We start from the raw sequence: 9,406 nt of genomic DNA, 5'->3' as shown, positions 1-9,406 counted from the left end.
TCACAGATCCATCTAACAGCAAAATTAAGTCAACACAGTCCAATGGTGACGAGTCATAATTGAAATGCTTAATAGGACAAAAATTAACAAATTTCAGAGGAAGATAAAAGAATCTGGAATCTATGATATTATTCACAATGTCCAGTATATAATAAAAATAACTAGACATGCAAAGAAACAGGAAAATGTAATAAAGAGTTAAGTAAAGGAAAATAAGCAAATATTGGAAATCAAATCCAAGGTGCCCTGATAGACTTGTGGACAAATGCTGTAAAACAGCTAATAAGTAGGCTCAAAGATTTCAAATGAGATAAATTCAAATAACTAACAGAAAATATGGTCTAAATACATGAGTAGATAGGACATCTCAGAAAAGAATGAAAACTATTTTAAAAATCAAAATTAAAGATTGGAAAAAATAAAACTGAGGTGAAAAATTAACTCTATAATTTTTTTTAACTGGATAATCTTAATAGAAAATTGAGTATGGCAAAATATAAAGTCAATAAGTTTAAAGGCAGATAAATAGAAATGATACAATTTGGAAATGAAAGAAAAAAAACTGAAGAAAAGTAAAAGATGTACAGAAACCTAATGGACAATATTAACTGGCATATCATTTACATATAATATAATATAAAATAAAATAATGTAATATAGTATAATATAACATAATATAATATAATATGTTTACATATAATCAGAGTCCCAGAAGCAGACAGTGTGAATAGTGTAGATAAAAATACTTATATAATATTTTAATGTATCCTAAATATAAGGAAAAACTAAAATTTACAGGCCAAAGAGATTCAAAACAACAACATGGATTATTTAAAAAAATACATGGAGGTACATCAGGCTTGCTAAAATCCAAATATTAAGAAAAAATATTGAAATCAGCTAGAGAGCAAAGAGTTACTATATACAGGGAAATAATGATACAAATAGTTGCTACCTTTTAAAAAGAAACAGCATCTAGAAGGCTGTGGACACCACATTAAGAATAAGTAAAAAAAGAATAAAATAAAGAATAAAAACTCTCAATCCAGAATTGAACTTGCAAAAATGCACATCAAAAATAAAGACGAAATAAAGACATTTTTGGACAAATAAAAGCAAAGATCATGGATCCCCAGCAGAGGTGCACTACAAGAAATGTTTAAGAATGTTTTTCAGATGGAAAGTTGGATCTACAGGTAGGAGGAAAGAACCAGGAATTGGAGAATATAAAGGAAAAATCTTATTTTCTTTCTCATAAGTTTCTTAAAATACTGAAGACTGTTTAATGTAAAAATAATAAAATTGAAGGCAGGGTTAAAATGAATGTAGCAATAAAGAAAGAATGCTTTATGGTACAAAAAATGCAGAAAGTTACTACATTTGTGAAGTGGGAATTATGAAGTATAAAAATAGGAAGTAGTGATGTTAGAAATGATATGGGTGAATTATCAGGTATAAAGTGTGAGGTAATACAATATTGGTTCTAAATAAACTTTGAAAACCTAAGGGGGAATATTGTAAATTCTAGAACAGTAATTAAAAAGAAAAGAAATATGGGTAATAAGCCAATAGAGGACATAAAATAGAATAACAAAATACATCAAATTAATTGAAAAGAAGGTATATAAGAGGAAAAGAGAAAGAATAAATGACTCTAGTAGACAGTACATAGACTTGTGTGTGTGTGTGCTAAGTCGCTTCAGTCATGTCCAACTCTGTGTGACCCCATGGACTGCAGCCCGCCAGGCTCACTCTGTTCATAGGATTCTCCAGGCAGGAATATTGGAGTGAGTTGCCATTTCTTTCTCCAGGGGGTCTTCCTGACCCAGGGATCAAACCGCGTTTCTTAAGTCTGCTTTGTCGGGTGGATTCTTTACCACTGCACCACCTGGGAAGCCCATCATACCTTGTTTATAATTGTAAAATTATACTGGAAAAAAGTTTTCCACTTTTATAAAATAAAACATAAAGCTTCATTGTGACCAATTCCACTCATAGATATTTATTTAAGAGAATTGAAAGCATATGCTTACAAAAGAATCGTATACTTATGTTCACAGTAGTTCTATCTGTAGTTGTCAAAATTAGAAATTAATATCCATCAATAGGTGAATGTATAAACAAATTGTGATATACAATACAATGAAAAACTACTCAGAAACATACAGGAACCCATTAAAGATGCAAGAACAAAACTTTTAAAGAGACATACTACCACTTCTGTCCTATTCTATTGGTCACTCAGTTGATGTTATTACATGTAAAAGAATTGCACACAGTGGTATGAAGGTGTGAATACTGGAAGTTGGGATCACTCTGAAGGCTGGCTGCTTCAGGTATTTTCCAGAGATGGCTATCTGGTGGCTATCTGGAGGTGAACTGGTGGGGTGTTTGAAGCGTGGCAGTCAAGCAGGATTGGGAAGCACTGTTGTGATCAGATTATGATAGAAAATCTGACTTGTATGTGGCAAAAAGAAAGCTGACATTGTCCAAAACATATTGTAAAAGGAACTCAACTGTAGCAATGAGACTGTAAATTATGTTGGATAAAACTCTTTCAAAAGGACTTACTTTTGGAAGCAGGGCTAGGAAATACACAGTCCTCTTGTGTCCAGAGGTATCTGATTGGCTTGGCTCATTGCTGTATGTCTATTGATGTTGATAGATAATTTGCAAATTGTGTTGTCAACACAACATTTAATCTGCTCTGAGCAGCTCATAAACAACACTTTGATTAATTCTTTCAGTCTGTGTCTTCTGGACAAGATTTACAGAGCTCTGTTTATTTGGATGAAAAATAGAGAGAGACAAGTTGTCAGTAGAAAGGGAAGGGGGATGGAAAGATTTCCTTTTCTCTCTTTGGTTGAATTTGGAAAGTGTTTTTTAATTAGGATTTTAAATGTTTGGTTCCACAAGGGAAGGATTTCTCAGTGGAACTCAGCAACTGGCACAAGGCGAAGCTCAGTGTCAAAGTGGAATAAGTCAGGACAGACAGAGGCAGATTGGCAGTGGAACCCTGTAGAGGAGGAGAGTCAGCCAAGCCTAAGGCAGGAGATGCCTTTCTGAATTAGCCAATTAGTTCCAGAAACCTGTTGGACAATTACAACTCATAGAGCTTGCCATCCACACTCTCTATGGAACACTGAAATGTTGTGTTGAATAGAATTCTGTTCAACAAGCACATTTTAACAAAGAACTCCAATTAAAGAGAAACTTTTATAATATGAAATATAAAGATAAGTATGTATTATTCCTGAGTGATTCTGTGTCTATATGTGAGAGAAAGAGAGGAATTGATTCTGTTGCTCTCCTTTTTGTGTATTATTATATGCCAATTTCCCCAGGCCCCTAAATCTGTTTAGTTGAACAGTTTCTATTAATTTTGGCTTTGAAATAATTTTCCATTGAAGCATGCCTTTTAATCAGTACCTCTCTACCTTTGTTGATTTATCCTAGCCAAGATAAGTGGATAGAGTTCTAAAACACTGCTTCTGGAATACTCATATCACTTTGAAACATGCTGATCATCCAGCAACTTAGGCATAAGAACCTGAAAGAGTGTCATTTGGATAAAGGTCTTTTCATTGCAATTATGACATAAGATGTAAAGACAGTCTGTGGCTGGTAGGGAAGAAAAGATCCAAAAAATAGCTATCTAATAATTTCAGGACTATTAGAAATGTAAATAACCCAACACCACAATTCCTCCCTGAATTTTTCCCCTTTTATGCCTGTCTCCTCTCAAAGGGATAAATATGATATTTATGAGCTGCTTTTGGAATGCACACATTTCCAGGGATCATGCCAAGTGCTTCTTTTGTTGTTCACATCTGCATCTTTCGATATGATGAAGAGTCAACAAGAAAGTAGATTTGGTTTTGTTCCTTTGACAAATAAAGTTCACTTGGGGACACAGTTGGGAAAAAAGCAACCACTACATGCATACCAGAAAACCAAAGTTGAATTTTCCATTAGTGGTAGTTATACACTGTAACTTACATGCAAGGCGCTTGGTTGGAAATATTAACCCAGATTCAGAAATTAGTAATTATATTGACCTTGACATCTGTCCTCATTACCTTGTTCCCAGCTCACACAATTAGTTTAGCTGAGACTGTCATCAAAACCCTGTGTTTTAGATCTATTTCTAGTAAGGAACTCCTTCAAATCATCACCCCATGAAAATTACAATATTAAGGACACAAAGGTATATGTGTGTCTAATTGCAGTAATTGTGTTGAGAAAGAGTTCACATAAATCTCCTTAAGGGGCTTCATTCCATTTGATGGCCTTAATGTACTCTCTTAAAACTGAAATGATTTCAAAGTATTGTTCTGCAAAAGATTATCAGCAATTATTGTATATGAAAAGAGCCAGGGTGAAAGAGAACAAGTTGAGAGATTAACATTGGGAAATAAACTTCAGGCTTTTAACAGAAGGATGGTAGAGGCTGATTCGGGCCCCATCTCCTATGTTTACTCCCTCTCTGTCCTGGATCACAATTTGTTGGATGCATCATTGCTCTACAAACAATATGCTGACAGAGTCTAAATGTAACACTCCCCTCCTAAAGAATGAGGGAATCACATACTCATACAAAAAGGCAAATACCTAGTGATTTTCAATACTCTGAAAATAGCAATAGTCTATTGGATTTATTTCATGATTATAAAAGCCTAATAATCTATGATAGCTGAAAGCAAATGTGATTTATTAGGGTCTCTTACAGACAGATGATAAACCATAATGTGCAGGCAAACATTTTTTTTTTTAAAGGAGTGTGTTAAAAAGAAAATAGTCAACAACTTGCTTACTCCATAGCTCCAGAAAATGATGATTTGAAGCACTGAAATATCAGAGTTGATGAATGATAGAAGCAAAATTATAGCTGTTGTTCTATGGCAAGATAAACTTTCACCTCTGTGAAGGAAATATAGATTACGGAAACTGATTGCAAGCAATCAGCGCTGTATATTCTTCTTCCCTAACTGAGCAGTGTTTGAATATGCGCCTTTCAGACAAACACATTAATAACATTTAGCCACTAGGTATTTGTGGAAGAAATTGGAAATTGTTTTTAATTTGTTGGTTTGGTGAAGCGATAATATATTGAGCCATAAGGGAGAGGGTTAAAAAAAAAGCTATTGGTGTAGGATTTCTACTTGCATATGTGAATATATTAATACCCACAGAGCTATGTTACTCTTAGAAACTCTCCCACACAAAGCAAAGGGTTAATAGACAGGGAGATCTAAAAAGCTGCATGACCATGTTGTGAAATATGGATTTAGCGTATAACTCATTGGAGGCCCCAGTGAGTTATGGGCCTCATTTCCTGCATATTACAGACATTTTTTCCATATTCCTTTTCAACAAGGCATACGGTTTAAATTAGTTTCATCTTGGGTTTTCTAGGATCTTTTGTGGGCTGTTTTCTACAACAAACTGTAATTCTTGGGCTCCTTTAATTCTATAGTGGGATGCTGTTAAGTGCAGTTCTTTAATTACCACGTGAGGCAATGCCTCAGTAACGTATTCTGAAAGAGGCACAAGCTGAGGTGAGGGTTTGAATGAAGAATTCACACCCAGCTGATGAAATTAAAGAAGCGCACACTCGTTATGGATGAGGGGGGATGGGTAAAAGTCAGTGTTCGTTGGGGTGGAGGTAATAGGGGCAGTTAGGGATGAAAACCTACAGACACACCTTCAGTTGAGTCAGGAAAGGGGGCTCTGATAGGTAGCAACATTCCGAAGAGTTAAGGATATTAAAGGACCCTGTTTCCCATAACTTAGCTCATAAATCATATTTTCAGGTACTTTACATGATTTATGAGAGGCTGGCTGTCTGCATGATCAGTAAGTCGCATTAAAATGGCAATTGGTCTTTCCAAAACAGAGCATTATGAAAAGAATCCAAATCTCAGAGATGGCGAATTTCAGCACCTGAAAGCTGGGGTCAAAAGAAGGTGTCTGCATTTCATTCTTTGTTCAAAATATAAAATCATAATATTATGTGGGAAAAGCATTGGTCTATGGGCATATTACATATTATGTGTCATATATGTGTGTATATATAGATACAATTCCTTAAACATGTGAAAGGAGCTATAGCAAATAATACACATTTACATACATATGCATACATAATAATAGAAATATATACATATGTATGTGTTCATGTATTGGTGGACTGTTCCACACTATCAGCTTAGGGGTTCTTATGACCTAATTTTACCTGTTATTCTGAAAATCATAAATGCTGACTCCTAAGAATATTACATTTATGAGTGGGGTTGTAAAGTATGATTGAGTACTCAGTCAAGTATTATAGTTGTATAAAGGTACTATATTGTTTTCCTTTAGAAATAAATAAAAAAAATTACAGGAAACTGCTAGTTGACACTGATCTTGTGTAAATGGAAGATTAAAACAGAAGTTTATAAAGGGTGTCTTTTTACTTTACATTAGGGAATAAATTCCATCTTGAGAGTGAATTAAAATTCATCACTTTGTTATAGACCTTTATTCTAATGGACTTCCCCAGTGACTCAGATAGTAAAGTAACTGCGTGCAGTGCTGGAGACCTAGGTTCAATTCCTGGGTAAGGAAGATCCCCTGGAGTTGAGAATGGCAACCCACTCCAGTATTCTTGCCTTGAGAATTCTATGGACAGAAGAGCCTGGCAGGCGACAGTCCATGGGGTCACACAGAATCGGACACGACTGACTGATTAACACTTTCACTTTTATTCTAATACAACTTATCCATATTTGGATTTTATATTGGAGGACTGCTACATCTTTTTTTTTTTAATCTAGAATCTTATCTTCCCTTTTCTTTTTTCCATTTATTTTTATTAGTTGGAGGCTAATTACTTTACAATATTGTAGTGGTTTTTGCCATACATTGACATGAATCAGCCATGGATTTACATGTGTTCCCCATTCTGAACCCCCCTCCCACCTCCCTCCCCATCCCATCCCTCTGGGTCATCCCAGTGCACCAGCCCTGAGCACTTGTCTCATGCATCCAACCTGGGCTGGCGATCTGTTTCACACTAGATAATATACATGTTTTGAGGCTGTTCTCTCAGATCATCCCACCCTCGCCTTCTCCCATAGAGTCCAAAAGTCTGTTCTATACATTTGTGTCTCTTTTTCTGTCTTGCATATAGGGTTATCATTACCATCTTTCTAAATTCCATATATATGCATTAGTATACTGTATTGGTGTTTATCTTTCTGGTTTACTTCACTCTGTATTGCTACATCTTTTGAAGCTTTCTCAACAGGAGAAAATTCAGCATATATTGTTCTGTTTGCAAAATGCACTCTCTAAGCCATTAGATTATATGGAAGTTGTGTGTTCCTGAACACACCAGCGATGAATAAGACTCAACAGGTCACTGCTAAGCTGAGAAGTAGAATATTAATGAGTTCTGAATTGTTTGACACATTGGATCAGTTGAGAATCATTAGCAGGAATTTAGAAACAAGTTTTTCCCTAATAAACTGTCCATTGTCCTTGTAAGTCAAGAAAGTTGCTGACCTGTGGTGCTGAGCCCATTAACTAGAACCATTGCCCCATCTCAAGTTCTCAATCAGTTATCTTAGATCAGTAGTCCTTCAGATTTGGCTATTTGGGATTGTTTTAGTCAGTTCAGGCTGCTATAACAAAATACCATAGACTGGGTGACTTAAAGTGCCCTGGAGAAGGCACTGGCATCCCACTCTAATATTTTTGCCTAAAGAGTCACATGGACAGAGGAGCCTGGTGGGCTACGGTCCATGGGGTCACAAAGAATCAGACACAGCTGAGTGACTAACAGACAGAAAGGATCGCATACACAGAGCAGAAATCCAAGGAAGCCCTTAGAAAAGGCTTGCACACACATTTGAATATTGGGTATTAAAAGGATGTGATGGTTAGTCTTAGTTGTTAATTTTTCTGTTATGTTATCCAATTAGTTCATCAAACATTAACCCAAGTGCTGCTGTGAAGGTAATTTGTAAAGGTGGTTAACATCTAAAATCAGCTGATTTTAAGTAAAGGAGATTATGTTTAAAAATGTGGATGGGCCTCATCCAACCAGTTGAAAGACTTAAGAGCCAAAACTGAGCTTTTGGAAGCAGAAATTTTGCCTCAAGTCTGAAGTTCAAAACCCTGCCTGAGTTTCCAGCCTGCCCTATGCAATTTAAGATGTAAGCTTCATAATTGGGTGAGCCAATTTCTTCAGATTGATCTCTTTCTCACCCTCATATATGTATGAGTACTATATACATATATTGCATATATACAATGTGTAATACATATGCATATTATAATATATATTATCTATTACTATAATATATGCATATGTATTCTGATTCTCTGGTGAACCATAACTAAGACAAATGGTAAGGGTCAAAAGCTGAAAGTACCTGCAGCAAATGATATTTATATTCATTTCTTTGATTTTTTAAAAGATTAAAACACAAAAAACCACGAGCATAAATCCCATTATACCACTATCATGAACACTAAAGATTTAGAGAATTTCTTAGTATGTTCTATGTGAATAGATGGAGGTTTGAATGGAAATCAGATTAATACATCATGTCTTAAACACATCATTCAACTAAATCCTGATAGCCAGCATGATATTTATGGCTTCTATGAACATGTAATTATATTATATTATACACATATATATATATATATATAAATTTTAAATTTATACCCAAATTATAATTGTTTAAGCACAGGGTTCACAAAGAACCCTGCTGCTTAAACACAAATTAATAAGCATAAAATAAAAATAGAAATTCATCATTAGGTGATCTACCCAGATAATTTATCTGATCAAAATCCTTCTATGAAATATCAATACATGCTCAATACATATTTTTAATTAAACATGAAATATAGAAATATGTTATTTTTAAAATCCAACAATATAAAAGTATATTGATAAAAAAGCAAGCATAGTACTTAATGCTTCTTACCACTTTCATTCTTCCTCTGCAATTCATATGAAGGTAAATATTGACTGGAGTTATATTTTCAAACTTTTTACATACACACTTACATTATACAGGCCATCAGTGACCTACCCTTTGGAAAATACCAAGGACCTGGATGACCTAAGTGATTTACAGCTCATCTCTTTTTTGTAGGTATTCTGTCAGTCTCAGATTTGTTTCTTATTTTGACATTTTAATGCAGTAGAGACTGTGTAAAAACCTACATTAAACAAATTTGATAAGCTTTAATTACTAATTCCAAAAATTGCATTCTACTTATAAAAACAAACAAAAAAAACAATTATACATTTATATATAGTTATTTAATAGCTCTTTGTTTCATGTAGAAAACTCAAATTTGGCTCTGAAATGTGCGGCCCGAGGCTCATAGAGAAGAGAGTGAT

This window comes from Cervus canadensis, chromosome 19, assembly GCF_019320065.1.
Source record: "Cervus canadensis isolate Bull #8, Minnesota chromosome 19, ASM1932006v1, whole genome shotgun sequence".
In the NCBI taxonomy this organism is placed as follows: Eukaryota; Metazoa; Chordata; class Mammalia; order Artiodactyla; family Cervidae; genus Cervus; species Cervus canadensis.
Note: the sequence above shows the minus strand (reverse complement) of the source record.